The sequence below is a fragment of the Panthera pardus genome, unplaced genomic scaffold (assembly GCF_024362965.1).
Source record: "Panthera pardus isolate Hobbes unplaced genomic scaffold, ASM2436296v1 HiC_scaffold_24, whole genome shotgun sequence".
NCBI lineage: Eukaryota > Metazoa > Chordata > Mammalia > Carnivora > Felidae > Panthera > Panthera pardus.
Window position 1 is genome coordinate 114,522,907 of NW_026526810.1, and position 27,714 is coordinate 114,550,620.

At 45.5% G+C, this 27,714-nt stretch overlaps 1 long non-coding RNA gene across 1 annotated transcript in view; it reads left to right on the plus strand.

The window, feature by feature from the left end:
* Window positions 1-10,583: 10,583 nt before the first annotated feature.
* LOC109253909 (uncharacterized) overlaps window positions 10,584-27,714 on the plus strand; it is a 42,196-nt gene continuing 25,065 nt past the window's right edge. The window contains exons 1-2 of the long non-coding RNA XR_002074591.2: window positions 10,584-13,225; window positions 15,980-16,112. This is a non-coding gene — a long non-coding RNA (uncharacterized LOC109253909). The remainder of the gene's footprint in view (window positions 13,226-15,979; window positions 16,113-27,714) is intronic.

A 27,714-nucleotide genomic window follows, 5' to 3' on the forward strand; every position in this document is an offset into this window, starting at 1 on the left:
TATTCGTGTGATGAAAATCATATATAATGAACTGAGTCTACAACCTAACTCAGTTTTACATGTAAAGGTAAAGCATTTTTTTTTGCATGGTTTTTAATACCATTACATTTTCCAGAAATGTAATTGCCATGAGAATTGAGGGCTGATTGGTTTCTTTAGGAATTATTGTTCACCTGCATTGGACCTGCATTTGAATGGTCATTACAACTCACCTGTATCGATCTGACTTTGAAAAAATCATATATATAATTATGTAGGTAGATTATAGTTTCTATGGATTTCATTTCAGATGGGAAGGGGCAATACAAAACATTTGTTGTAAAAACGCTGTGTTAGGTCTGACTGGGCTAAAAACCGTTGTTCTAAAGATTCCCCCAAAGATCCTTCTTTAGTTCTAACACCCTCTGGGGCTGTGAGAGTTGAAAAGAAATTCACATGGCATGAAAAATGGAAAACATGCAGCAGTAGAAATGGATCAAGGCAAATTAATGTCCCCAAATTAAGCAGAGTCCATAGCAGAGCGTGCCCACAGCTCCGTAAGCTTGGTATTGTAGCATAGGGCTTGATTTTGGATTCTGCATCCAAATGGGATTCGAGATCAGAACCCCTTAGTTACGTAGCTGCGTGAATCTTTTATTGCTGGCAAGGGGGCCAACTCAGCCTGCACCATACTGTACACGGAAGCTTCAGTCACAGCTCCTTTCTATCTGAAATCCTTCTACCAGCCCTGTTTTCATGATGTAATTTTAGTAGAATTAAACCTGAACAGCCCAAAATCATATAATTAATTACATTCAGCTTCAATTACAATTACTAATTGATCAAAGCCTGCTAGCACAACACTTTCATTATTTGGCACACAATTATTGAGCGCCTACTTTGCGCTAGGAATAAAGTAGGAAATGGTCAATTTCTCCTGAGGTGGGAGGATGGGGTGGGGGCTAGGGTTGTCATGAAAGGCCCCCTAGGGACATGGGGTAGGGGAAAGGGGTAGGTGGGTAAGTCCTGCTGGCCTAGTAGTTCACTTATGAATGTTTATATGCTAAAAACCTTACATGTGCCACACTCGGGGATCAGACAGGCTCGTTTGATGCAGGTGACACATATTCTATCGTAGGTATCTCTGGTTTTTTTCTTTCTCAAATAATAATTAGTTAAGAAATTAATAGATGCTATGAACATCTGCCCCCTAAGGTACTCTTAATCATGGCACTGGTCTTTCCATTCATAACCCTCTCCTCTCTCTCTCTCTCTTTCTCTCTCTCTCTCGGCTCTTTTCTGTCTGTCACAGAAGGCCTTCCTACTGGAACCTCGCTATGCATTCTTGTTAAATGCAGAGTCTGATTTAGTAGGTGGCCACATGTGTCCTCTGACCTCACATCCCTCTGGAATCCTGAGAAATAAAGTAGCAAGGAAGAGGGTTTAGGACTCCAGTCTGGGACCCAGTGATAACTCAGCTTTTATAATTTTTTCTTGGCCATCTCCCCTCCTACCGGACTGGAATTTTTTTTTTTTTTTTTTTTTTTTTTTAAGTCGGGGTTGGGTTGGAGAAAGTGGCAGAGAGCATAGAAGGGCGGGGGAGTCTTGTTCTTACTCCGAATATTTCTCCCAGATACTTCGCTTAAGTTTTGAGTCTATTACATTCCCTGAGGGAAGATCCAAATAGCTTGCTGTTTGAAATCGAATGCCAGGAAGAGATTCCCTCCCCAACCACCCCTTCTGGAAGCCTTAACTTTTCCCAGGCATTCAGCAGAGAGAAGCCTGGTGGCCCCTAGATGGTGACCCTGGGGAGGAGGAAGGTGGACAGGAAATGGGGAAGGGGACGATCCCATCACTGAAGAGTGCAGATATCTTAATCTGCCACAACTCTGCCATGTCTTCCATTTGCTAAAGCATCTATAATATACTTCTAACTTTTTTCTCTTTTGGCTTGCTGGGCCCTCCAACTGTCAAAGGGTGCCTGTCCCTTCCTGTGCCCCTTCTTCTCCCCCAGAGGCCATGCCGCAGGCTCATCCTAGCTCATAGCAGAGCCTTGTGCCGGTGAAGCAGGGGTGTGCAAGATCTCTCAGTGGGAAATCATGTCTGCTTTGTTTGTTTATGGTGGTTTTGAAGTTTTAGGCAATTCTCTGCCTTCCAGTTATGCCGGGCGTGTGTTTCTGTGTAGCTTGAATTTCTTGTTTTCTATTGTTTCTGGAGGGAATCTGGGGGTGGGGTGGGGTGGGCGGGATACAGATAAGGGCACACATCCTCTGGCAGGTGGGGGTGAAGGGGATAGGAGGCGAAGGGGCCATTTAATATCCTGACAGATGGAAGGTGTTTCACAAAGTTTATTTGCATGGAATTTGGGACACAGAGCTGGATTAAAATTCTGGGTCTGCCTTCTATTACTATTATTCTATTACTATTATTATTATTACTATTACTAGTATTCACTCACTATCTCAAGCTCATCCTTGACAAGCATACACTCTGATGAGCATGACTTCAGGAGGTCTGATATATTTTTTAAAGTTTTTATTTAAATTCCAGTTAGTTAACATACAGTGTAATGTTAGTTTCATGTGTACAATATAGTGATTCAACATGTACATACATCACCCAGTGCTCGTCACAAGTGCCCCCCTTAATCCCCATCACCTATTTCACCCATCCCTCCCACCCCTTCCGGTAACTTTGTTCTTTGTAGTTAAGAGTCTGTTTCTCGGTTTGAAGGAAGCCTTATATTTCAATATTAAACATTTTCCCTTTAATTTTCTTAGGTGGTAGCAGTAATAAATTTCCAGTTTTGGTTTCAAATCCTGATTAAATTCCTAGTCTACTGCCTTGCAGACAGTGAGTAGGTGCTCAGTAAATAATGAATGATAGTCCATACTTTAAAAAAATTTTTTTAAATGTTTATTTATTTTTGAGAGAGAGAGAGCGAGTGAGCCGGGGAGGGGCAGAGAGAGGAGACACAGAATCTGAAGCAGGCTCCAAGCTCTGAGCTGTCAGCACAGAGCCTGATACAGGGCTTGAATCCATGAACCATGAAATCATGACCTGAGCCGAAGCTGGATGCTTAACCGACTGAGCCACTCAGGCACCCCAATAGTCCATATTTTTTATTATGATCCCAAACTAGTGGGACCATCTTTTAAATTTTGAATGCTCTTTCTCTCTAGCATATGCATTCAGGCACACCCCATTTTTAAACCAAATTCAGCAAGGCTTTGAGTAGATTTAGAAAGTATATTAACTTTCTACTCTGTGTAACAAATTACTACAGAGAGAATAAAGATAGCAGACATTTTTTCTCACACTTTCTGTGGCTCAGGAGTCCAGAAGCTTAACTGGATGCTCTGCTCAGGGTCTCACAAGGCCACATTCAAGGCTGGACAGAGTCAGCCTGGCTGTGTTCTTTTTCCAGGCCTGGGGTCCTCTTCCAAGTTCATTCAGGTTGTTGGCGGAATTCAGTTCCTTGTGATTAGAGGGTTGAGGCCCTCAGCTCTCACAGGCAGTTTCCACAGGCAGTTCACAACATGTCTGTTTGCTTCTTTAAGGCAGGAAAGTGTCTAACTTCGGGAAGGACTCCGCCCCCTTAAGGGCTCACCTGATTAAGCCAGGCCCACCAGGATAATCTCTATTTGGGTGAGTTCTGAATCAAGGATACTGCAAAAATCCTTTAACATAACAGAATTATGAAGTGACATCATATTCACAGTCTCACCCACATCTAAAGGAAGGGGGTTATACAAGACGTGTAGGGTTGTATTGGGGGTGGGGGAATTTTGGGGGCCATGTCAGAATCAGCCTATGACATCACGTGATTTCCACATGCCTAGGGCAGTCCGGTAGATATTTTTACAAATACTCCAAAATACGTTTACTCCAAAAGGCATTTCTAGGTTGGAGTTGAGATACTTTGGGCCTTGTTGAGGGCAGCCCCTCATAAACACTTTGTGGTGCTTATGAGCACCATAAAGCCGATGGCATTAATAGTTTCTAAATGCCAGGTGCCGCGCAGAGGAGAGCTGGGGTGTGGACCTGTGCATTCCCACTCTGGGGCCTGTTCGCTTAACTGCCGTGTCCTAAACAGAGTTTAGATAGATATGCACTGACAAACGAATGCATGATAAATGATTTGAAATGACGATTGTGATGGCAAATTTTATGCCGGGCTTGATTCCTCTCCCTCTCTCTCTCTCTCTCTCCCGCTCTCCGCGCCCCTTCCCCCGCCCGCTCTGTGACATAAATGCTTGGTTACTCAAGGCCACAGTAACAGGATGCTAGATAAACAGTACACCCCCACCGCCACCCCCCTTTCTTTCCAAGACGTGAAAAGGGAACAGAACGTTAGGGGAGGAGGCTGTCGCGGCGTCTCAGGGGGCTGGCGGGCCTGTGTGGTGGCCGTGAGGTCGTGCGGACGCCTGGCCCAGTCGCTGGCCGGCGATTGCGATCGGCGGTCACGGCCACCCGGGCTGCTCGTGTCTCCGAGGGGACGCTCCGCGCTGCTCTGACCGTGAGCAGTTAGGTGTCGCCCGAGCCTCTTTCTGGGGGCTAGGATGTCCCTGGCCCAGCGCGTGTCCGGAGTAGACAGTGGGACCCTCCTTAGCCCCCTGCAGAAACGAATCTGAGGCACAGAAGACGGGAGGTCAGTCAGCCGGGGCTCCGCACTGCCTCCCCGCCCTTCCCACGCCACCGTCTCCCCTCAAACCAGGGCTCGGCTTCTGACCTCCCCCAAGCCGCTAGAGACCCCATCTGGTGGGCTTTCCTGCCCGCCCCCTCGCGGTGAGTGACTGCAGCACTGTGCCTGCTCGCCAGGGGTCGCAAAGTCCCGGCTCCAGGGGTCAGGTGGGTTCCATCTCTGTGCAGCTACTCTGGGAATTTGCACACATACACATAGTGTTTGCATATGAAACCAATAGAAATAATTTTTTTTTTTTTTTTTTTTTTTGCTTCTGTAAAGAACTACGGGCTCTCCTATTTTTGGTAGAAACATGCAGCTCTTTTATTTATTTCTTCTGAGCACACTCAAGAACTAGCCCTTTCTCTCTCAAATTCATTGCAGGTGGTTTAGATAGAGCTAACCCCCCCACCCCCATACACACGAGTCTGCACACAACCCAGCCCTCATCAACTGGGGCATCTCGTTCCTCTGACCATATTCATCGGGTAAGACATGGTTGGATGAGCTGTGCCGGACCAGTCGGAGTTCTCCCTGAGACTTTCCTCCTCCCAATTTCTGGGGAGAGAAGCTCTTCCTTCTGAGGCTAAGCTGGACCCTGACTGCTGACAGCTAATTCCTATCCCTAGAGAAATCTTGTCTGAGAAACAGAAATGCAGGCAGAGCACTAGTGATATCAGTTGAGCTCCTGGATACCATTATGCCTGAAGCCTTTTCAGCTTCACTTTGTGAGTATATACAAAATACCACCCCGCCTCCCTTTTTGGCTTAAGTTGGGATCAGCTGGTATTCTGTCACTTGTGACTGAAAAGTTCTTATATAGGAACCAACATTCTGGAAAGTTCTACCACGTGCCAGGCACTGGGCTTTAAATACTTACCTGTTTTACTCTTTTGTTCAAAGACCTTGCATGGTAAGCATGATTAGTCTTACATCAGCCTTACAAGCTTGGAGAGGGACAGAACAGTTAAGTAATTTTCTCATGACCATACAGCAGGTGGCAGAGCAGATATCCTGTGCTTTCTGCCCTGAACTCCTATGATATTTATCATCTTTGCTATTCCTTGATATTTGGGACGTACTACCTGATAGCATTATTTCACTTCTCCATAAACCCATATCTGACTAAACTGTCTAAATTGTAAGATCCTTGATGGCAGGGATCATGACCTATGCTCTGTTTGCTGACCCCAGTGTTATTACCACCATGCGAGGCAATAGCACCTACCGTTGGGTGAGCTACATCATAAATCTTGAACAAACTCTTATTGAACTCATGACATGTCCACGGCTCTTCACTAAAGCCTTGTCATAATCCAAGTCATGGAAGAGGAGGCATGGAATGTACAGTTGCACTTTCTGAGCTAAACATATTCTGTGATCACTATAACCGATTTTCCCCAGGAGTTGACCCCCATGAGTCTCTATCTGATTCATTCATTCAATATCCATCCATTCTTATTTTTAACAAACTTTTTTATGAACACTTATATACCAATCATAAGATTTAGGATACTGAGTGAATAAGACATGACTCCTGTCCTCAAGGATCTTAATTGTAATTGCCTTTTAATTACCCTGAAGCACACTTCGATGGTTCATCACTGGGACTTAAGCATTATCCAGGAGGAAAAAAAGCAGCCCCTATAGTGGACTTCATCAGCTAACTAAGCCCTACATCAACTAACAGAGCTGCCACAATGCACAATTCCAGGGGGCACCATTCTCATAGACTAATGACATTTTCAGAAGTTGAGCAGTACACAGCCTATACAGCTGTACATGGCAGCCCTAACCAAACAAGACCCTTTAATGATGTCCCTTTCTGTTCATAGTCACATTGGTAGAGCACTTTTGCAGTTTGTAAGGAATTTTATGTACATTATGTGAGTTGAACTAAGAAATTATATTTTGGTTCCCATAATGCAGTCTCTCTACCCTTCACCCTGTGGGATTCTCCGTTGGCTCCATGAGCTTCCTGTAGCCCCCTCGCAGCTGGTGACAGCTCAACTGAACTGGTGACAATTACCAAGCACCAAGTCGCATTGCCAGCCCCAGGCTTCCTTCCACCCTACAGCACTTACCTGGAATTAGCTGCGGTCGCAGCTCAGCAGAGGTGACTGTGCTGGTGATTACGAACGTACTTCTTGTTTGTCTTTTCAGCCCCGAAATCCTGTCAGTGAGGAGAAGCGATAATAGCATGTTATTAAGTTCTTTCTGGGTAATGTAATTCAGGAGTCAGGAGGCAGCTTGGTCATTTATGTCTTTGAAAAGCTTAGAATAATTTTCAGTGTCATTATCCCCCATTTTAAAGAGCCAGGCTCCAATAGAAAAATATATACCTGGCCACTCCTATGGGTATATATAGACACACATGTTCTCCTAGGTGTGCCCATGTGGACGTGTGTATGTGCACATGTGCATACGCACAGATTATGGACAGGTGTGTGGAGAAATCAACACAAGCTTCAGCTTATTTTTTTCTTTTTAGGTTTTAACTGTATTTTCCTCCTTTTTAGATTTATGTTTTCTACAATCCAGGCTTTCAGGAATTAAATTTTATTCTTGGCCTCTCCCCTGACATGTTGTAGAGTCTCCAACATTGTTATTTTTACTAATAATTATAATGCCAAAAAGAAGAAGAACCCTAGTAATGAACACGCATCCAAAATGTGCAGCGCCACCCTATGGGGACTACATTTTAGCTGCCCAGGCTTCTCCATAGCTCCCTTTTCCAAGGCCCTAGTTCTTAGTAACCTTCTTAGAGCTGTCGATTCCATCAGAAAAGTCTGTCTGGCAGGCCCCAATTATTTATTGATTTTTCCCTTTGGCCTTGTAGCTGGTGTTACAGGAAAGGTGCCTCTGTCCTATGTGCTAATCTCCCTTGACTCTAGACTGTGGAATTTCCAAGCCAGAAGGAACTCGAGGGATTATGTGAGCCAGCCCACTCTTTGCACAATGGGGCAGGGGACAGTCAGAGTGTTCAGTAACCAGGCCAAAGGTCCAAAGAGTTAGTAGCAAAGCCAGGCCAGGAACCCATGCTGGTCCTCTGCCCAGAGCTCGTTCTGGTAACGTGTTTCTGCCCTTCAGAAGGCCACATTGCCTCGCTCCATGTATGCTCTTCCTATATTTCATGGTGAGCACAGAGATGGAGGCTGGAGATGGGATCGTCCACAACCTTGGTACAGTCCTGATCAGCTCTCATCAAAGAAGTCATAGTAAAAACATAAAGACTAAAGCCCAGCTTCAGACCCCAGTTTTGCCAAACGACCCCGGGCAGGTCCTTAAACCTTTTGTACTCATTTAGTTGTCTGTAACATTAGGAATAGTAACAGTATTGAACACATCGGGTTGTTGTAATTTAATACATACAGGGTGCCTGACGTGTTTTATGCGTCGGCTGTTACTCTTAACCGTCACCTGCTCTACAGCATTTTCATCCTGTTCTCACTAAACTCTTCATCTCCAGGTTAGACACTTTGCACGGCTTGTGAGTTCATATTTCCCGTCTGTAGCTTTACCTCCTCCCTCCAAGGTAATTTCATCCACTCCCATGGCTTCCCAAAGCTACATCTCCTGGTTCTGTTTACATGAGTGTCCTCTCGGCTATATATTAGCTTTATTCATTCATTTATTCACGTAGATACTTACAGAGTGCCTGTTATGTGTCAAGCATCTAGGTGCTAGGGATTTAGCAAAGAATAAAATAGCCTGAAATCCTCATTCTCACAGAGTTTACAAACCCTGTTGGGAAGGGAGAGGTTGTGGTGTTGGCCGACAGGGGCTCAAATCTTGTCATGCTGTGATGAGAAAGCAGGAAGAGGGGGTGGGAATTCCTGGAGGGAGGGCAGAAGCGACTAGGTTAAATAAGAAAGGCTTCCTCAATGAGATGGCATTTGAACCCCTAAGAGATGAGGGAGCTGGCAGCTTGGCCTTCTAGGAGATCATTCCAGGCAGAGGGAACAGCAAGTGCAAAAGCCCTGAGGCTGGCATGTGCTTGGTGGATCTGAGGTACAAGGAGGCTTGTATAGCTGGAGTGGAGAATAGGAAAGGGAAAGCAGTAGCAGTAAGATTGGAGACTTGTTAGCCAGGAGGGCAGATCAAGAAGGGCTTGGTAGGCTATTGTAAGAGCTGGAAGGTACTTAGAGTAATATGGGAATCCAGTGGGGTGTTTTGACTAGAGTGACTGGATGTGACATATGTTTTTTTTTTTAATCTCTATTTATTTTGGGGAGATAAAGACAGAGCACGAGCGGGGGAGGAAGAGAGAGAGAGAGAGAGAGAGTGAGACACAGAATCCGAAGCAGGTTCCAGGCTCTGCTGTCAGCACAGAGCCCAACGCGGGGCTGAAACTCACAAACAGTGAGATCGTGACCTGAGCCGAAGTCAGATGCTTAACCCACTGAGCCACCCAGGTGCCCCATATGTGACTTATGTTTTAGTGGAATAATTTTGGCAGGGATGCTGTGAGTAGTTGGTAGGGGGCAAGAGTGAAAGCAGGGAGATCATTTGGAGGCCACTACAATAAGCCAGCACCCATGATGGGACTGCAAACATCCTGTTCTGGATAGACCTTTAAAGTAGACCCAGTAGGTTGCCGAGGATTGGATGAGGAGTAATGGGGGAGAGGAATCAAGGAGTCCTGATTTTTGCCTGGTTTGTGGCCTGGGTGGCTGGTGAGAAGGTGCTGTGCTATTAACTGAGAACAGTGGGAGGCGAAGGTTCTATTTTTTTTTAATGTTTATTTATTTTTGAGGCGGGGGGAGGAGCAGAGAGAGAGGGAGCCCAGAACCTGATGTGGGGGTCAAACTCACAAACCATGAGGTCATGACCTGAGTCAAAGTCAGACACTTAACCGACTGAGCCACCCAGGTGCCCCATAGTTTCTATTTTTTTGTAAGGGAGGAGTTGAGCTTGGTTTGGACATAGTTAGTCTGAGATGACTTTTAAACATCAAGTGGTCATTTCGAGTAGGAGAGGTTGGAGCTAGAGATATAAATTTGGGACCCTCAGTGTAGAAATGTTGAAAGTCATGAGCCTGGGCAAGATCATAGATGATTGGGTATCAACCAAGAAGGCGTGAGGCCTGAGAGGCCCAAGGCAACCAGATAGTACAGAGCTGGGGAGATGAGATGGAACATACAAAAAGAAGTGTGAGTTAGGAAAAGGAGGACAGTATGAGCTCTGGAGGCCACGGACAGCAAGTGTCTCAAAGAAGAGGCACGGCCATTTTTGTTAAATGTTGCTAGTAGTATAAATAAAAGAATCAAAGGTTGACAACTGGATTTGGCAACGTGGAGGTCTTTGGTGACCTGGTGTGATTAGGGGCCTGGGGTCCAAGCCTTGAGGTTGCAGCTGTGTGACAGCAAGCTAGTGGCACAATGCACAGAGAAAGCAATCATCATGGCTTCTTTTAAAAAAAAGTTTATTTAATATTTTTTAATGTTTATTTTTAAGAGAGAGAGAGAGAGCATGAGTGGGGAAGAGGCAGAGAGAGAGAGAGGAAGACACAATCTGAAGCAGGCTTCAGGCTCTGAGCTGTTAGCACAGAGCCCGACGTGGGGCTCAAACTCACAAACTGTGAGATCATGACCCGAGCTGAAGTCAGACGCTTCACCGACTGAGCCATCCAGGCGCCCCTAAAAAAAATGTTTATTTATTTTTGAGAGAGAGAGAGCACAAGCAGGGGAGGGATAGAGAGAAAGGGAGACAGAGAATCCCAAGCACGTTCTGTGCTGTCAGCGCAGAGCCTGATGCGGGGCTTGAACTCACAAACGTTGAGATCATGACCTGAGCCAAAATCAAGAGTCAGATGCTTAACCAACTAGCCACCCAGGTGCCCTTATCCTCATGGTTTCTAAACACATGGAAAGATGTTCATTGTCACTGAATGAATGAAATGGAAAGATGTTCATTGTCACTGAATGAATGAAATGCAAACTAAATTGCACTAAGATACCTTTTCCACCTAAGACATTAGTCAGAAGACAAAAAGTTTAGTAATACACTGTGTTGCTTAGACTATGAGAAAAAGTGGCAGTTTCCAACTTTGCCGATAGAAATGCAAATTAGTATAAACACTATGGAAGAGTTTATCAGTCTTCAGGGAATCAGAATGACTTGAGGTATTTCAAGCAGAAAGGGATTTAATAAAGAGACTTAGATGATGGCGTCCACTGGATGGACTAAAAGAACCAAATTTAGGATGATAGGATTATGCAATGATTTTTTTCTCTTTTTTTGGTCACACTGCCCCAAGCTGCCATCCAGAGACTAGGAAGTCACAGCTCAAGTCACAGCTGCCTTGTAGCCCTGAAGCCAGTGATAGGCTTACTATTGCAAAACTCACAGTGGCCAAAGCCTATGTGTGTTGGCTGCCGTCAGAACCAGATTAAGAACAGCTTCTATCCCTTTAGTCTTTTGTGTTTCACTGTGAACACACTTCATTGGCAAAAACTGATTGTTTGGAAAACCAAACCCAACTTCCAGTTGGGAAGAAAATCTGGGAAGTGTAGTTCCTGAGTTTCTAACCCCTGTGTTCTATATCATATCTCCCTGTGGGAGAATATAGGAGGGCATTGAAAGGGGTGCTGAATGACAGTAGATAGCATCTCATATGATCCAGCCCTTTGGCTTCCCAGTATCCATATGTACCCTTTTGTCCATATTTAAATTTCCAGAAGCAACAATTCAACAACATGCTTCCATCTAAAAGAAAGCATAGTTACACAAAATAATGCAAACAAGAAGGTAGCCACTCTGTTGTCAGTCACGGTGCCCATCTCTGGCTGAATGTTTTTTTCCCCTTCTAGTTCAGTCACAATCCATCTGATATTCTAAAGACTACATTATAAGGTCAGCTACCACTAACACCCCTTATGTAAAATAACAGGGGGAGGAAAGAGGAAGAAAATACTTAACAAAACCAGGAAGAATATATATGCATGTTTACTACATTTTGGTCATTATAACTTCCTGCCTCTGCCACCTATTCCTATTCCTTTTGCCCTCAGCCAGCATTCAGCTAGTCAGGGTATTCTATCTGGTGGAATGATCCAAGCCTGCCTTCCTGAAGGATGTACTCTCTTGGTGATTCTGCCTGTATTTGGTTACTATAGTTTTCCATTAACTTTTCCTAATGGACAAGTAGGCATCCCAAGGAATCCTGTCATTCCAGACATATGCCTCTCAGGTCACCACTGAGTAGCATCAGTCTTATTTTCCCTTGACAATCAAGATCAGTCAGAACTGAATTCCACCAACAACTTCAATGAGGTTAGAAGAGGAGCCTGGGCTCCAGATGAGAATGGAGCCTGCTGACACCTTGATTTTAGCCTTGTGGTACCCTGAGCAGAGAATGTAGCAATGCCATGCCTGACTTCCCACCTGCAGAACTGAGTTAATAAGTAGGTGTTGCCTTAAGTCTCTAAGTTTGTAGTAATTTGTTGCACAGCAATAGAAAACTAATACACGTTCAGAGATCAGAAAGCTACAGGAACCCAATGTTCAAAATTAGTATCATTAATAGTGGGACAACTAGACATTACCTAAGGATGTGATAAGAAGTTCAATGGAAAGTTCACAGCATCACTGTAAACTATTTTGACCAGTGGTGTAAAATCTGAATCAAACCAAGCTTTTAAATTACATGACTGTTTGCATTTGTCAAAATGCAAAGAACTGTAAAGTAAAAAGGATGATGTTTACAATATATAAATTATACCTCAATAAATCTGACCTGAAAAACCTCCAAGCCTTTTGATCTACCTCATTTTACAGGAAATACCAGGGATAACTAAACGGCAGCCTAAGGAAATAGATGTATTTAGAATGTGGGACATTCTACATGACAGCAGGCCTGATCTCTTCAAAGAGTCAATGAATGTCATGAGGGGGATTGTTCCAAATAAGACAAGACTTAAGAGGCATAACGAACAAATACATTGCATGAACCTATTGGATCCTTGTTTCAAAGAAACAACTCTAAAATGTATTTTTAGGACAGTTGTAGAAATTTGAATATGAAGTGAGTTTTAGGTGGTATTAGTGAATTATTGCTACTTTTATTAGGGATATTATTGGTCTTGTTAATTGAAGAACTGTCCCTACTCTTTGGAGATATGTATTTAGGGGTGAACTGTCATGGTCTTTTTAATTTACCATAAAATGATTCAATTATGAGGCAAAAATGACAAAATATTAATGATGGCTGAAACTGGGTGGGATAGTACATAGGTAGGTGTTCATTGTATTCTTTTCTTTCCTGCATGTGTGAGACCAGAACTGACATTACATTGAAACAAAGAGCAGGTGAAAGCTCTTCCTGGACCTACCCAGCTGCCCTATCCAGCCTGGAGATCCAAAGTGGGTGATGGATGGACTGCACAACGTGGAGCCTTATAGCCAGTGCAAAAAGTCGTGAATGCTGAAACAGATGCCCCAGCAACTGCCACTGGCAAAAGAACAAGGGCGTTTGCCTCCCTTCAATCTTCCAAATCATGGGTGTGTGATTGATCAGTCTGAATCCAGAACCTTGCTGGCCAGGGGCATTTTACCATGCAGGTAAGGGAGCTGAGCCTTCAGAGCCCTTCACTTGCACAGGCATTGCCCCGGAGAGCCTTAGCATGTTCACATGGTCAGGTGCTCTTGTGACCATCTTTGCAGAAGTAACATATTCTAACTGCAAATGGCTCAGCCTGTTGTCTATTTCTATTCTGCTTTTCCTTGTGTCACGCTTTCCCTTGGGTTGGCTGGCATTGGAATGGTCATGGGAATTTGGAGGACCCAGCCAGGAAGAAGAGGAACTGGGGTTGCATTTAGTTGGTGTTTAACTGGACACGCTTCTGTGGTTTGCAGTCATTTGCTCGTCATCCTTTTGTGGGAATGGCTTTCATGGAACACCCCTGCTGGTCACTGGGCCGGCTCCCCCTGCTTTGGATACCAAGTCATATCCCAATGTGAACGAGTCCTATACCCAGCATCAGAAATCTTTGGTAGTGGAAGAGGAAAAAAGGTTAAAATGTATGGAGCCAGAAGCTAGTCTGTGTAATATTCTCCCACTTAAAGAGATATACAAAATTGCAGGTGGAGAATTTGGTATTCACTGATGCCACATAAAATGGGAACTTTCTCCTATTGGGAACATGTTCAATAACTTAGCTTATACATTGATAAACACACCAGATATTTTTTTTTGATAGGCATTGTGAATCATAGACTTTATCAGAATTCCTATATTTGTAGGGCAAAATCTGTAGTAGTACTAGAAATAGTATGTGTCACATGTTTTAGGCATTTCAACTATCAACAACAATGATAAATTTTAACGAGCTGTGCTGAAGGAAAAATTCAATTACCTTTTTATTTATTTTCCAGGAGGTATTATAAAACTTGTCCTGTGATAAAGTGATCAAAGATCATGTAGCCAAAAAAAAAAAAAAAAAAAAAAAAAGTAAGGAAAAAAACCTATTATAAAGATATGGTGGGTGGTTGAGAGGTTATATTGTTTTTCCCAGATGTTGTGATGTTTGTGTTATTTCAGCTTTTAAGAATTTGTATATATTATTTTTTTCTCACTCTAAATGGGTATGTGTAATTTTGTATTCTTTTACTGAAAGAAGGCCTCCATAGTTGTATAAGCTTTGAATGGAGAATGGCACAGCAGAAAGATAGAATCCTGGTCCCTCTTGACATTTGGGAGCCCATGGCAAACAGATGGCCCACTGCCAGACTCCTTTTATTCGAGGGAGAAATAAATCTCTATCTTGTTTAAGTGACCATTATTTTGGCTTTTCTGTTATGAGCAACCAAACAGAATCTGAGTTGATATGCCCTTTGTCTCAGCAGTTCTATTTCCAGGAATTTATTCTACAGATATACTGGCACATATACACAATGATGTATGGTCAAGGTCATTCATTGCAGCAGAAGATGGGACATAGTCTATATGTCCATCAATGGAGGCTGGTTAGATAAATTATGTGCATCCATACAGTGAGATAGTAAGCATTGTAAATTGGGAGGAAGCTTGTCATATTGATATGAAATTATCTCTAAACTGTACTGTGAAGAGAAAAAAATAAGTACAGAACAGTGTGAATGCTTATTTGTGTAAAATATAGTTGTACATACATATGTACACACACACACACACACACACATATGTGTATTTATATATAGGCTGCCAGTTCCTGTACAGGCAACTAAGTGGCTGAGGACAGGAGTCAGAGGGAGACTTTTCTCTGTGTTCTTTTTGAATAATCATTGTGAACTTTAATCTATTTTAAAATAAGTAAAGTTAAAGCTAGAAAACATTCTTTTTTAAAGTATAATTTGTTGTCAAGTTGGCTAGCATAGTGTGTACAGTGTGCTCTTGGTTTTGGGGGTAGATTCCAGTGATTCACCGCTTAATACCTGTATAACAAAACATATTGTTTGTTATAAAAAAACCTCTTTTCGGATTGAAGAAAAAAATCCCTGAAGTCACCTATAGATAGTGATATCATATTCCTGGATTGCTCAGTACAGTCTTGCTTTATGCCTCTTATTCTGGTGTAATTATCCACATTGCCTGACTTCACTTTCAGTGGTGTCCCGGCTTGAATGATTAACTGTCTGGGAAGCTTACAAAGTGCATCACAGCCCACAACAAGTCCAGCCCACTACACTTACCACAGTGAACCCCGAGTAATGTACAGAATTGTGGAATCATTATTCTGTACACCTGAAACAAATATAGTATTGTATGTCAACTATATGGCAACAATAAATATATTAAAAAAATAAAAAAGTAGTCTGGCCCACCCTGTGATGAAACTGATCCCGCTTCTTTGGCTGATGACCAGATGAAGTGGCTGGCTTGAGTTTAGGGGCCTTGAGTGAAGAAAAATGTGGCTTTTTAATAGTGAACAAATGTCAGTCAAGCAGGCAATGATCACACCAAGAGAGATAAAGGCAAGTGGAATACATGGAAGGTACACTAGTTTCACATCCTACTTCATGCCAGTGCTGGGGCATCGCTTAATGGGAGGAATGGTGGGTGAAGCACTGTATTGTTTATCTGATTTTCTTTCTTTTTTTTTGCTGTATAATTGCATGCACAAATGTTACATGCATATGTCATGATTCAACTCTGTAGAACTTAACCACAGTGTGTTTGCAACCTGCTTCTATGTCATAGGCTGTGGGCTCTCTGACAGCAGAGAGCATGTGTGTTTTCTCCTTGTGTCCAGCTTATAGTCATACTCACTGAATATTGAATGAATCGATGAACTCTGTACAGACCTATGCTGACATCTGGTGCTCTCTTTTCCGTAGATTCTGGTTGTCAGATTTTGAAGACTATTATCTTTATGAAGACAGGAACTAGATTTACTTGAATCAACATTGGAACCTCACTACAGAACACTGATATAAGTGCTAATTAATATCAGTATATGCCTAGTATATAGTAAGTACTAAAAAATATTAGTTTGATGAATGAATGAATGAGTGATCCAGTTTTTGCAGCAGTCACCTGAGGACCAGTTTTTATACTGATCACTCCCATCACTGGTGTTATGGAATGAATGTTTGTGTTCCACTCTGCCTCCCCAATCCCTATGTTGAAGCCCTAACACCCAAACTGATGTTATTTGGAGCTGGCATCTTTGGGAGGTAATTGGAGTTAGATGTCATGAAGGTAAGGCCCTCATGATGGTATTGGTGGCCTTATCCACCAGAGAGACATCTCTCTCTTTCTCTCCACTTGCACACACCAAGGAAAAGCCACGTGAGGACATAGCAAGTAGGTGGTTATCTGTAAGCCAGAAAGAGTCCTCACCAGGAACCCCATCTGCTGCACCTTGATCTTGAACTTCCCAAGCCTCTAGAACCCTAAGAAATGAAAGTCTATGGCTTAAGATGTTCAGTCTGTGGCATTTTGTATGGCAGTTGAGCAGACTGGAGCAGGTAGACGCCCCTGGCCCTGGGAGGGCTCTGGCCTTGGACCAGACAGTTCTCTCACACTGGTGGAGGAAGAGTTCATGGGGTATGCAGTGTTTGCATACCTTCTTGAATGAACACAGGGAGCATCTTACAAGCTGTCACAGCTTCCTGTTGTCTCAGCAAAGTGCCCTTTTGAGCCTGCAGTTTCTTTCGAGCTTCTTTTCCTAGCTGTTGTGTTCATGATGGATGATATTCCCGTGTCAGGGAGTATATTCCCTGGGGATACTCAGGTTTTGATATAGTCTAAAAAAAACCTGGAAGGAAGTAAAGTGCTGTAACAATTCCTAAATGCCACATTACTAATAATATAGCGGTCCTGATTATTCACTTGGATTGTGCCATATTCAGAATGGGTTGTGAGTCATGCACTTACCAGTGAACCAACTGCCATGCCATCCTCTCTCTTCCATCAAGAATACATACATAGCACGTTCAAGTCACTGTGGTGTGGTTTTAAGAAAGGTCCCGAATTCATTCCAGTTTTCCAAAACCTACCTAATCCACAAATTTTAGTATTTTCACTGCCAGTAGTGAAAATCACCTTACAACTGATGGGGGCATTCTAAGGTGGGGAATCAACTCTTCTTTTTAGTATTGCCTCCTTCTGCATCCACTTTAAAACTGCATGCTCTTGAAGGATAACACATCCCTAACTCCCTAGTCACTTCTCTATATAATGTTGGAGTGGTGTCAGTTGTGTGTGGCTGGGGAGGTAAGGGGTTTGGGGTAAGGCTGCTGGAAAGGGGATGGATGGTACAGAGAGCTGAGGGCTCTCAAGTCACATTTTGCTTTGGGCCCCAGAACAAAGCTCAGAGGCCAGCATAGGGCCATATGTGATAGTCACCACTTCTCCTTACCTGTGTATCATCAGGCCTCACCATCCTTTGATAATCTATTGGCTCTGGGACACCCATCTTCTAAAGAGATGTTGGTGCCTGGCACACACTTGGCCTCTCTTTTGGTGTCTAGGTCCTGGCTGATCTCTGGCAAAGGGTGAGTGGTTTGGTGATGGGAGGAAACTGAGAGCTTGGGGTTGGATGGACCTGGGCTTGAGTTCCAGTTCTGTCACTTACTAGTTGTGTGGTCTCGGGCAAGTCACTTGACTTCACTGAGCCTCAGTTTCTTTATAAGTAAATGGGGTTTATAATAAAACTTTCCACCTCATACAATTGTTATATTAAAACTGATATAATGCTTAACATGGGTCTTGGCACATAATAAGCCTTTGATAAATGTGAGCTATCATTTTTTCTGTATGTTTGCTTATTCTCTGATATGTTGAAGATCAGGTATAAAAAGATTTTAGGTGGGATGTTACCCAGTCGTCACTGACCATTTGCTGTTCAGCTTGGGATGAGGTTTGATGCTAGGACAAACCCCAAAATGGGTGGGCAGAGCCTAGTAAGTGTCCATTAGGGGAGGCTTGCCTTTACTGAGTCATTTCCAGATGCACAGAGCACCTGGAGCACTGAGTTTCTTTGAGGAGTCCTGAACATGCAGGAGTAAAGCAAAAGTTCAGTCCTGGGAAGGGTTGTTGGAGTCCAAAGCACAAATTCTAGAAAGGTGGAGTCTGGGTGGTCTCCCCAGAGCAGTCCTTTGGAGGGAGAAAGGAAATGTGGCAGTACCAGGCTACAAGGACAGGGGTATAGGCATCCTACACATCACTGATTGCTGATATAGAGCCTGAAAGCCATCTCTCCTGGACAATGAGCTGCTCAAGTTGAGGACAGTGCTGTGGGAATCTGAGCCTACAGCCTGGAATGGACCAGCCTGAGGCTCTGGTTTTAACAAACAATGGGCAGTGAGTTCAGCATTTGGAGGCTTGTCACTAATCATAGGACCTTCACTAGAAAGCGCCTCTCTGGGTTTTGGTTTCCTCACTTGTGTGTTAAGAGGATAGATGTTTCCTGGGATACCTTCCATTTCTGCCTTTCTGTGGCTGGGAGATGGTAAAGGAGGAATAAATAGTTTGGTTTTGGTGGACTGCCTTTTTTGCATCTCATTGTGTATGCCCCCTGCCATTCTCCCCTGACCTCGGGGACATTCTTGCTGCTATCTGATGGACTAGGACTCCAAAATTTACTGTCATCTCAGTCACCAATACTGGTTACTGTGAAAAATATCTCATCTGCCTTTCTCTGCCCATGCACAAGGATGAGTTTTGCATTTCTCCTCTTACCTTTCCTTCATGACAATGGTACCGTTAGGTCATTCATTCGTTCATTCACTCACTCATTCATTTATTGGTTCATTCACTAGGTACCAAGCACAGTGCCAAAGGCACAGGAGAGAGCAATGGGCATTGTTTTGTGCTTGTGGAGTGGGCATCATGTCGGAAGAGACAAATCTGGTGACAGGTGTAATGAGAAAGGAGAGGCTCTGTGTGGAGTGGAGGTGGGGAGAGTTGATGGGGAAGGGGGCAGTAAGATCTTTTTGAGGATGGGCCATTTGAGCTGAGACTTAAATGGTAAGTAGAAGTGAGACAAGAGAAGCAGGCATCTGTGTTGGGGAAGGAGAGGAAGGGGCACAGGAGGACGGATGTCAGCTCCAAGAGGGCAGGACCTTTGACTCTTGTTTGCTGACTCTTGTATCCCAGTGCTTTAAATGGTAGGCAATCAACGAATAGTTGTTGAATGGAAGAATAAATTGAGCCACTGGGGTAAAGTCTCTGTGGCGGGAAAGAAGCTGAAAGAAGGTGAGTGTCCCTGCAGTGCTGTCACTCAGAAGCTCAAAGAAGTTAAGAGTAGAAGTTGGGGCCAACTGTGTATGTGTGGGGGGCGCTCATCTAGTTTGGATTCCCTAAGAAGCAGATGCTGAGAGGGGGATTTGGGTGTAGGCAGTCTTTATTTGGGGAGCACAAGTGAGGGAATGGGGTAACTGAGAAGAAAAGGGAAAAGCCAGTAAATAGAGGGGGGGGTGATGAATGGGGCACCACTGTGGGCCTGGGAAGAAAGGCTGAATTTTGTGGGGGCCTCAGAGGAGTCTTGTGGGTATTGTCCTCCCAAGGGGGGGTGGTTACTTATCGATGAGTCTTGTTCTCATTGGTTGAGGAGGGTCACTTGGGCGTTAAATCTGTAACACTGCCTGCTGCCCAGCTCAAGGGCTGAGCAAGCTATCGTGCTATGGAAGGAAGCCCTGGGGGGGCGGGGCGCTGCAAGCCCACCCCCACCCCCCAGCTGCAGATGAGCCCGGAGGAGGCTGAGAGGGTCTGGGGTGAGTACCTACTGTGTCTGCTGCAAAGACAAACCAGGGGTTCCAAACGACAGAGGGTGCTGGCTTTGATTACGGTGGTGGCATTGCATGTGGAGGGAAGTAGGTAAATCTGAGGTCCTCTTTGGAGGTGGAAAATGATTAACAGTAAAGGGTCAAAGCTTTTTCTTTCTTCCTGTCTCTCCTCTTTCTTTCCACAAATGCTTATTGTTGTGGTTTGGCTTCCTGGCAAGTGACTCTGAGACTAAGATTGTGGAGTGGGCTGTTTAAGGAGTGTCCCTGGACCAACACCTGTGGAAAGCAGGGCAGAGATGCGGGAATGGGGCACAGGGAGGACGACCGATGCCCTCGGCCAACCCCACGTACCCCTTGGAGCTATACCTGCCCTCCGCTGCTGTCCTGGGTGGGGCCCAGAAGCTGCACCTCCATCAGCCCATGGGCCCCCCTGGGAAGGGCCTGTGTGATTCTGGGCCAAGCAGCTCTCTTCAGCTGAGGCGATTTCTATCACGGTGTCCACCAAGGTTATTAAGAGTCTCACGGGTCGGGTACTGCTGCAGGTGCTGGGACCATAGCAGTGAATGAGAACGGCCATAACAAGGGAGAGGCAGTAACAAATATATATAACGTCAGACAGTGAGAAGCGCAAAGCAGAAAACAAACAGGGTTAGCTGAGTGATGGCTAGACCAGGAGGGGGAAGGTGGGGGTGGAGGGGAGGCAAACCTCGGAGAGGCCTGACAGTTTAGAGGCAGGACAGCCCCTCCCTGGAGCAGCCAGCTCCCATCTCTCTGCCTCTGTGTATGGGGTAGGGGCACCACCCCCTCCCATGGGAAATGTGCCCTGGGACCCTCTGCTTTCTTGTTTGCGGGCAACCTGGGGTTTTAGGAGTTGGGGGATGGGGTTCACACGGCGTCTCAATGGTGCTGCTGCCTTCCACCTGGAACAGCTGGCACAGCCTCGGGCCTGATCATTATTAACCCAGGGAGGGGGGTGGATTGGCAGAATGCACGCCTGGGCCCCAGCCAGGGCCGAGATTGTGTGTGTGTGTGTGTGTGTGTGTGTGTGTGTGTGTGTGTGTGTGTGTGTCTGTCCTCATGCGTGTCCTTGGCCCACCTCACCTGGGCAGGTGCCTGCAGGGAGCCAATCGCCTGCCCCCTATTGGAGGCCAGGGATGGGGAAGGACCCCCAGCCTGCTGCCCTCCCCCGACCCAGGCCCTTGGGTTTGCAGAGGAAGGTCGAGCAGCGCAGCCAGCCGCTGGGGGAGGCCAGGAGCCGGTGTCTGCGCGGTCACGGATCATTAGGGCCGCGCAGGCTGGCGCAGTCTCGGCCTGGGCGAGGGCGGCCAGTCAGCCAGTGGAGGGGCGGCGGGCGGCGAGTCTTCCTGGCACACAGCCGACCCCCGGGCGGTGTGGCAGCTCCCGGCAGGGGAGGGCGCTGTCCAGGGGGTGCGCAGCTGGGGCCCGGAGGGCGTCAAGGGCCCGAGAGTGCAGCCCAGTCCGGGTCTTGGTCCTGCTGCGGGTTTCCCATAGGAAGCCACCGCCACTGCCCCCTCCCCACACCCCCAAATGGCAACCAGCCCCTCTATTTCAGATGCCTCAGGTCGGTTCCCTGGTGACCGCAGAAATGAAGCCGTGGGTGACGACTTTTGGAAGACCCAGCACTTGCTCACATTAGCTAATAAAAACAGTACTGACTTGTAAAATAAATGTAGGGAAGACAAAGTTTTTAACTGTTGGTGCAGGTGTGTGCAGTGGTGGGTTGGCTGTTTTGCTGTTGTCCCCCCGCAGCCCCAGTGTGAGGGCTTCCTCCTCCTCTTTTCCCTTCTCTGGCTTCCTTGGGGCTGGGCTGGCAGAGGCCAGGGACTTTTTAGCATTGCAGCACTTACCAAATAAAAGTACCAGTTAAATTTGAATTTCAGATAAAGGAACTTTGTGTGTGTGTGTGTGTGTGTGTGTGTGTGTGTGTGTGTGTGTGTGTAAGTATGTCTTATTCATTATTTGAAACATGCTATACTAAAATTATTCATTATCTGAAATTTGACAAATTTGTAAAGTGTAAGTATGTCCCAAATAATACATGGGATATACTTATACTAAAATATGGTCATTTATCTGAAAGTTATCTGAAATTCAAACTTAATTGGAATCCTGGATTTTATCAGGCAACCCTACTCTGAGAGCCACATCTCCTGTGTCCCACCATGTCCAGGAAACAAGGAAGGATGGTAAGAGCCCTCATCGCACCGTACCTCACCTCACTCCCAACATTGTGAGAGCTTCCGAGCTGCTTCTGAGTTCAGGCTCTGGCTCAGAAGTGGCTTGTGGGTGTTGAATTAGGAACCAGAAGGCCTGGGCTCTGAGTCCCTGCCCTTCCAACACGGAGTTAGGCACGGTTAGCATCCCTGAGACCTGCTTCCTCAGCTTTAAGAGGGTGTAATAGCCGATGATCATGTGGCTGGAAGGTCACCCATCCTAGCACATTCACTCTGTGCATTTGAAGGAGCAGAGGGCAGGGGTCTCAAACTCTGAAGACGATGGGTGCTGTCTGGGTAGGTGGAGGGTAAGTGAAGTAAGAGCGGTTCCTCAAAGAGCATAATCCAGGGAGGGAGGGAGGGGGGCAGCTGTGGTCTGGTTCCAGCTGGTAATTGTCACATGGTAAAGTGAGGTCAGATCCTACAATTTTTCTAAACAGCCTAGATATCGGGACTTTTACACAAAAAAATGTGATTTGAAAATATTGGCAACCAATTAATATTTTTGGTTAAACATTTTAAACACTGTGTAGTCCTAACAAATGCAACCTAACAGTTGTGCCAGATACTACTCTGAGAGCTTCCTGTATATTAATTTGTCCAGCCACCCTAGGAGATAGATATTATTACGATCCCCATCTTACAAATGAACACATGGAGGCACAGAGAGACTAAGAGCTGATGCCATATTTGGTCTGAAGGCAGCCAGTTGGTTGTCTTTGAAAAGCAGTCCTTTCTGAGCCTGCGGGCACTAGTTATACTGAGCCATGCTGAGGGCAGCACAGTGGCTAAAAGCCCAAGCTTAGGAGTGAGAGAGACGTGGGTTCAAGGCCCAGCCCTTCCTTCTCTCACCGGCTGTGCCATGCTGTGCCGGGAAATGACTAATAGTGGGCTCTCCAAGGTGTTTGCCCATTGCCATGGTATAAATACTCCCACTACTTTTGATCTGAAGCTACCAGGGTGCTGGCTGTTCCGTTAGCGAGAGAGGCGCACAACTCGCTCTGCTATGCTACTGCTGCTGTGACCTTAGACAAGCTGATTCATATTTGCGGCCTCCTTGCCTGTGACACTGAAATCTGAATGCCACCTTTCAGCGTGAGAAGTGAAGAAATGATGTGAGTGATGTGCTTTGGCCTCATGCTTGCACACCTAGTACGTGTTTAGCAAAGATTCAATGAATCTTTTTCTTTAGGCTCTTGACTTACAAAAATCCTCCTTCTTCTTCTTCTTCAAGCCCAGGCACCTTCTAGGCCTTCCATGATGCCCTCCTGCCTTAAATTGCCCCGGTTAGGTGGGGAGGTTTCTGACTCAGGAGATGGGGGCCCAGGGCATGGGCGCCCCCTTGTGGCAAAGAACAGCAGCAACTTCTAGGGGGCAGAAGGCTGGCCTGGTTGCAGATGCTAAGACATGTGTGAGGCCTTAGGAAATCTTGCACCTTCTCTGGCCCTAAATTTCTCTGCCTGTAGAATCGTGGTGGTAGTGCTTTTACTGTTCCTGCAGCTGAGGGGCAGATATGTGCCCCCTGAAAGGAAAACGCTTTGAAAGTTAATTCATCACATCTTTTAGCACCAACCCCTCCCGCCTCTGTGTGCTTTCCAGTTTTGTCATCTGTAGAATGGGAATAATAACTGTTGCGATCTCATAGAGTCCTTGTGAGGATTAAATGAGTTAATTAATGTAAATTAAATTCGAATGGACCTGCCACATATTAAACATTACGTATATTAGCTATTCTTAGAAATAAAATATAACATTGTAAATGATATGGAGGTGTGATAAACTGTCAGTTTCCCTTTCAGGAGCCTGAGGGGTTCTTTTGAACAGATTCTGCTGGTGTTTCCTCCTTGCTGGATGCTCAGAACCCAAAGCCACGGGGCACCTGAATTTACTTCTTCCTACTCTGCACGCAGAACCCTGTGGGCAAGCGCACACACCTCACACATGCTGGTTCCTGAGAAGTTGTAGACATAGCAGTGAGCTGGAAAGCTGTCTGTGCCTGTGGATGCAGAGTGGAGATATCTCCATCCTACCTTTCCCTTTTAGCCAAAAATATTTTTTTAAGTTTATTTATTTATTAAAGAAAGTGCACGCACATGTGAGGTGGTGAGGGGCAGAGGGAGAAGGAGAGGGAGGGAATCCCAAGCAGGCTTCACACGGTCAGTGCATAGCCCAACATGGGGCTCGAACTCATGAACCATGAGATCATGACCTGAGCCAAAATCGAGAGTTGGATGCTTAACCGACTGAACCACACGGGTGCCCTTAGTGAAAAGTAGTTTTTAAGCCCCGAGGAGGTCCAACGCCTAGACTGCACTGGTTCTGATCTCAGGGGGGACAATATAAATATCATAAAGTCAGGACTGGAGTCAGAAAACCAGACTTTGCCTGAGTGCTCTTGGACAAGTTATTCAGCCACCCTGAGCCTCAGTGTTCTCATCTGTGAAATGGAGGGATTGATCTCTGAATATTCCTTCCATTTCTAGAACACTGTGTGCTTGGTTGTCTTCTTCTCTTGGCTGTGGAGGTCGGTAGGGGTGGAGGAAGTGGGAGATGTCAGGACTCCTTTTTTGGCTCTTGCTCACCCTGGATGCTGGCATCTGACCGGAGTGAATCTGTAAGGGAGAAATTGTTGAGTAATAGGGAGGATCTTAGCCCATTTGTGAGGAGCAGTGTAATGGTGGGTGAGAGCTCATGGCAAGAGAAGGGGGGGTGGTAGTGGAAGCTGAAGAAACTTCTGGTGCATAACTACGGTGCTCATGCGGGTCATTGGTTCCTTTGTGGTTTGCTCTGCCTCCCTTCCTTTAGGAAACTGTCATTCCCCAATACCTGTGTTTCAGGTGACCAGTCCCTGACCTGCAGTGGGCTTATGACCCAAGCTGGGGAAAGCAAATCCTTTTCAAGGACCAATATGGATGGTGAGGGAGAGAGGGGCAGACTCCTTTCTCTGGCGTCGCTGCCTGTGTGACTGCCTGGACCATCTTTGTTGCCACATGGAGAGAGCCTGCCTGAAAATGGAGCAAACTCAAGGGAAGGCAGAATAGCAGCAGAAGGTCCTAGGGACATAATTTGAGCTCCTAGATGCAGCCATGCCAAAAGCCAGTCCCACCCTTGGATTTCCCATTTACTTGTACTTATAAATTCCCCCTTTTTATTATTCCAATTTGAGTGGGGTTTCTATTGATGACAGTTGACAGAGTCCTGGAAAATGTAATGTCCGATAAATGTAATAGCACTTCAGGATGATATGTTAGATCTTTTCTACTCAAAATGGTCCATGCACCAGCAGCACGGGCATCCCCTGGAGGCTGAAATGCAGAATCTCAGGCCCATTTCAGATCTAGTGAATCAAGATCCCAGGATTAACAAGATCCCAGGATATTCACATACACATGGAAGTCTGAGAAGCATTACTCTAGACCAGTGGTTCTCTGCTCTAGCTGCATACTAGAAAGTCTCAATACCCTAGCTATACTCCAGGCCAATTGAGTCAGAATCTCTGGCGGGGGGGGGGGGGGGGGCGGGGAGCAGACCCTGGCATCAGCATTTTTGGAAGTTCCCCTGGTGGTAACAACATACAGTCAATGTTGAGAAGACCTGCTTTGGTGTGATTTGCTTGGTGGGAGCAAAAGGCCTCATGTTTTGTGATTTAGCCTGGAATGGGAACCTGCTTTTGTGGAGGGTACAGCAAAGGGACTCCCTGGTAGTGATGGGGATCCCTTTGGAATGACATGGGAGCTGCCCTTGTCAAGCAGAGGGGCCAGACCGGACTGTACCCCATAGGCACCCCAAGAGGGGTTTACCCAATCTGGGAATACTTTCTTTTTCTGTCACCTCAAAATGTCTTCTTTCCTCTGAATCCATAACCCAGGACTACATGAAAAGCTCTTATGCTTTCAAAAATCCAACTTCCCCCGACACAGGCACTTGAACATAAGTACAACCTGAGTCCCAAACTGAACCCAAATATTATTTTTTTATTGAACCGTGAACTACCCCCAAAATATGTTGTGAGTTTTCATTTTCCTTCTTAAAAATCATTGTTGTGGTGAATCAGTTCACTCTGGAACTAATCCAGATGCTTTCTAAAGCCAGTCAACTGGAAGAAAATGGGGATATCAAAATATTCTCTGAATTGAACCTGAGGGAAATTCTTTGCATTGGGGACTTTGCTACGACTGGTCACTGTGGGAATTTGGCCCTGTGGCCTCATCTTTCCAGTGACTAGTTGGATGCTGTGTTCTCCTGCCTTTCCATCTCTCTCTGAGTGAGGACCTTGCCAGGACCTGTGGGGGCACCTGTGACCAATTATGGATAGGTCCAGGTGGCCTCATTAGGATGTTAGCAGGTGGCAGAGGTTGGTGTGCTCAGAAAAATGAGGAAGATGGAGGTATCCTGTTCAGGAGGAGAAGAAGGATGGGCAGGGAGTTTCTGGGGCTGCTTTGTGTTTGTTCTTTATGGTCTTAACGGCTGGCAAAGAACCATTTCCTGCCTGGAGCTCTGCTTGGAGCAGGGAGAGGGGTGGGAGTGCTGGGGAGAAAGCTGGAAGCCCTTCTCCTACTCACCTAGTCAGCAGCGCATTAGGATTCTAATCAGGCAGAAATAGCTTCCCGTCAGCTCATTACAAACTCTTAACAAGGTCCCAGCTCCAGGTCGGGGCTGCTTTTCTCCTGCTGGGGACAATGATGAGCAGCTTGTTGGAACCTTTGGTAACTCATTTGTTACAACATGTGATTCACAGCAGCAGGAGGGCTCTAGGGTGGAGGCGGTGGAGGAGGGAACAGGGGAAGAGATGGAGACAGGGACCGCCTCACAGAGGACAGGAAGGCAAAATTGTCCAGTGCTTTAGGGAAGCCAGGCCCACACCCTAATGGACAACTAGAATCTTCTGTGAATCTGGGCCCAGTTATGTGTGAGGTGACAACTGTGTGTGGGAGCAAGTGGCATCATGACCACTTGCTGGCAGAGACAAGGCCCAGTTTTTTATCCAGTGGGGACAGCACTCAGGAGCTCTGCTTTGCATGCGCGCATAGCCTGAGGCCAATCCTTGAACTTACTCAGTGATTTGAAAAATATTTGCATGCCATAATTTTCCAGCTCAAAAACTATCAAGGGTTCCCAAATTCCCATTGTCTTACATTTAAACTTCTTTATTTGTCTATCAGGACTCTTCCTAAAACAACCCTACACATACTAGTCGTATTTCAAGTTTTTACCCCTATCCAAAATCCTCTATTGGAAACTCTTGAGGGCCTGATTTCTTCAGTATCTCATAGAAATAGTTAATTTTACCTTATCCCTGGTTTTCCTTCATATTCAAGTTCTCTCCATTCATCAAAGCTTAACCAAAGCATTATATCTTCTATATATCTTTTCATGGTTATGCAAACGTTCACTGGATGCCTACAGCATGGCTTAAAACAGGAATCAGCCAACTACAGTTCGTGGGCCAAATCTGGCCCACTGCCTATTTTTATAAATAAAGTTTCATTGCCACACAAGCCATGTACTGCCGTTACTTATTGTCTGTGGCTCCTTATCTACCATAACAGCAGAGTTGAGTAGCAGAGACTGTATGACCTGTGAAACCTAAAGTATTTACTATCTGCC